Raw genomic sequence first — 4,087 nt, forward strand, 5'->3', positions numbered from 1 at the left:
GTGTTCCCTTCCTGTTGGGGAACACTTCAGTGGTCACGGGCATTCAGCCTCTGATCTTTGGGTAAACGTTCTCCAGGGCGGCCTTCACGACACACGACAGCACAGAGTCGCTGAGCAGAGACTGATAGCCAAGTTCCGCACACATGAGGACGGTCTCAACCGGGATCTTGGGTTCATGTCACACTATCTGTAACCCCCATGACTTGCCTGAACTTGCAAAATCTCACTAACTCTCCTGTCTGGAGACAATACACATCTCTTTAACCTGTGCTTAACCCTCTCTCCACTCACATTGTATCTTTAAGACTTGATTACCTGTAAAGACTCACATCCCAACCATTATCTTGTAAATTGAGTTTATGCCTATCTATGCCCTGTTTGTGAACAGAACTCCTCACTCACCTGAAGAAGAAGCCATCCCTAATTGGCCTTGAGAAGTTTGCAGTGGCCCACCTCCTTGAGCTGCCATGTGGTGTTGGTACAACAGTTCTCTGTGTTGTAGAAAAAAACCTAATCTCTCCCCTGGATCCAAGTTACTACTGGGCAGGAAATACCAATTTCAGACCCAGCAACAATAAGGGAACAAGGGGGGCATGGTGGCACAGTGATTAGCACTGCTGCCTCACAGCGCCAAGGACTTGGGTTCCATTCCTGGCTTAGGTCACTGTCTGTGTGGATTCTGCACATTCTCCCCATGTCTGCGTGGATTTCTCCGGGTGCTTCAGTTCCCTCCACAGTCCAAAGGTATGCAGGTTAGGTGGATTGGCTGTGCTAAATTGCTCTTTAAAGGATTAGCAAGGTAAATATGAGGGGTGGGATTGTGTTCGGTGCAGACTCGAAGGGCTGAATGGCCTCCTTCTGCTCTGTAGGATTCTATGGGCTGCTGTCCGTCCACCATCCAATTGGTTAAGGAGCTGGAGTGTTGGGTCACTGAGCTCCCAGATGTCTCATTGCCCTCAATCCATCATTATGAACTCACAGGCCAAGCAAATTACACTGCAGATATATTTGAACTGAAGGGTGGAGAAGAAATTGATGTCCCACTGCAGCAAGTTCTGGCTGACAACTGTTTCTGCCGAATCCCACGTCCAGTTGTGATAGGTTCCTGCAACCAGATGTTACCCCACATTGAAAAAAAACATATTTTGAGTGAAAAAGTATGAACAGAAAGTTTTAATTAATCAGACATTGGGCATCTATTTATTGTGCCGGATTTTTATTCAGTTATGGAATGTGGTCATCACTTTCTGGGCCAAAATTTATTGTCCATCCCTAACTGCTCTCCATTTCAGAGGGCATCTAAGAGTTAATCACATTGCTGTGGCTCTGGGGTCACATGTAGGCCAGACTGGGTAAGGACGGCAAATTTCCCTCCCTAAAGGACATTAGTGTACCAGATGTTTTTAAATTCGTTTGTGGGGCATGGGCGTCGCTGGCTGGCCAGCATCTATTGCCCATCCCTAGTTGCCCCTGGAGGGCAGTTGAGAGTCAACCACATTGCTGTGGCTCTGGAGTCACATGTAGGCCAGACCAGGTAAGGACGGCAGATTTCCTTCCCTAAAGGACATTAGTGAAGCAGACGGGTTTTTCCGACAATGGTTTCATGGTCATCAGTAAATTCTTAATTCCAGATATTTTTTATTGAATTCAAATTCCACCATCTGCCATGGTGGGATTCGAACCCAGGTCCCCAGAACATTAGCTGAGTTCTCTGGATTACTAGCCCAGTGACAATACCACTACACCACCATCTCTGATTCAGGGAAATCCACGTTCACACTTGCAGTGGAAGTCACCCTTTGCCTAAATTCTGATAAACATCCATATTCACAGGTTTTATAATGATGTCTGTTTATCACAGAATCGTAAAATGTTCCAGTGCAGAAGGAGATAATTTGAGCGTGCACTGTCTCCGACCAAAACAAATTGAGTTAGACTCACTGGATATAAACAATTTACTGCAGATGCTGGAATCTGAAAGTAAAAGAGAAAATGCTGGAAAATCTCAGCAGGTCTGGCAGCATCTGTAAGGAGAGAACAGAGCCGACCTTTCAAGTCCAGATGAACCTTTGTCAAAGCTAAAAGGCACAGAAAAAACTCCCACTGGACTCGAAACGTCAGCTCTTTTCTCTCCTTCCAGATGCTGCCAGACCTGCTGAGATTTTCCAGCGTTTTCTCTTTTGGTTTGAGTTAGACTCATTCCCGTTGCTTTCCTCATACTCTTGTGAATTTTTTTTCCATCAGATATTTATCTAATTGCCCTCTGAAAGCTGTATTCACCACCCCATCACATAGCACATTCCAAGTCCTAACCACTCGTTATGTATAACCGTCCTTCCTCATACCAACCCTACCTCCGCTCTCAGTTGCCTCCATGGTCCTCTGCTTATTGACATTTCAGTAAGGAGTCTCACAACACCAGGTTAAAGTCCAACAGCTAGTGGATTTTGCTACCAAATAAACCTGTTGGACTTTAACCTGGTGTTGTGAGACTTCTTACCATGTTTGCCCCAATCCAATGCCGGCATCTCCACATATTGACATTTCAGCCATTGAATTCTTTCTCTTTCTAAAGGGGAACAACCTCAGCTTCTCCACTCTCGGTTTAATAGCAGACTTTAATTCCTGGTAGCACTGCAGTAAATCCCCTCGGATTACTGCCCCACTTCCCAGTGGGGACAGTTTCTCCTCATTTACCCTTTATAACACCGATCACATATTAAACATCCACTTAACCTTCTCCGCTCTAAATGTATTTATTTACTTTTGTCACAAGTAGGCTTACATTAACGCTGCAATGAAAATCCCCTAGTCGCCACACTAAGGGAGAATTTAGCATGACCAATGCATCCAATCAGCACGTCTTTTGGACCATGGAAGGAAACTGGAGCACCTGGAGAAAACCCACACAGACACGAGGAGAATGTGCAGGCTCCGCACAAACAGTCACCCAAGACCGGAATTGAACCCGGGTCCCTGGCGCTGTGAGGTAGCAGCACTAACCACTGGGCCACCGTGCCTCGCAATCCCAGCTTCTTCAGTCTCTCCACGTCCCTTGTATCATTTCAGTAAATCTCCTCCCCAAGCCATCCACATCCTTTGTAAACTCTGGTGCCCAGAAGAGGACAGTGTGGGTCCATGCTGCCCAGTTTTGAGGGCAGTTGTTCAATGTTGCAACAACCCTATTTCTCAATCACACTTTATATTACCAACTGGAAGAAAGATTGAAACATTGCCGTTACGCGGTGTGGCTCACTCGTATACTTTCCTTGTTTCCTTTGTGTTCCAGCCCCAGACTGGTGTTTCTGGTCACGGATAACCAGCCTGTGGACATTTCATTGCTGCCATCCAATAAAAACATTGACCCAGTGAATAGTGACCCTTCGATAGTGGTGCCTCTGCTCACTGTTACAATTTGAGTTTTGCGTGGCACTGACTGGCAAACAAAGAGTGCTCGAGGGCGAACACAACACACACTGTCCACACGTAGATCACACACACCTCTCCCTTCTGATGATACTGAGGATGATACTTGTCTGCATTAAAATGGCTGCCTTATCTGATCACTGGGATGTGCCTGATTACTGCTTCCCTTTATTAGACACCGTCCGCTCCCACCCTTCCTCTTTGTCTCTCCTCCAGTCTTTGTGATTGATGTAGCCATTCACCAGAATGGGTTAAACTTGCTCTTGGTCTTCTAAGGTATGACACACTAACATTTAATACAAGATGGCGCTGGGGTGTGGTGACATCTTGTGAGCTGCTCCCAGCATATCTTTAATTCTACCTTTTACTCCCATTCTTTGCTTCCAAAACTCTATCTTTCTCTACACCCTAGCTGTGACTGTAACACTATATTCTGCACCCTCTCCTTTCTTTCTCCCCTATGAACAGTATGCTTTGTCTTTTAAAATGTATTTATTAGTGTCACAAGTAGGCTTATGTTAACACTGCAATGAAGTTACTGTGAAAATCTCCTAGTCAACACATTTCGGCGCATGTTCGGGCACACTGAGGCCGGTGCACTTAAACAGCACATCTTTCAGACTGTGGGAGGAAACTGGAGCACCCGGAGGAAACCCACGCA

This window comes from Carcharhinus amblyrhynchos, chromosome 1 (assembly GCF_965287045.1).
Source record: "Carcharhinus amblyrhynchos chromosome 1, sCarAmb.v2.hapA, whole genome shotgun sequence".
In the NCBI taxonomy this organism is placed as follows: domain Eukaryota; kingdom Metazoa; phylum Chordata; class Chondrichthyes; order Carcharhiniformes; family Carcharhinidae; genus Carcharhinus; species Carcharhinus amblyrhynchos.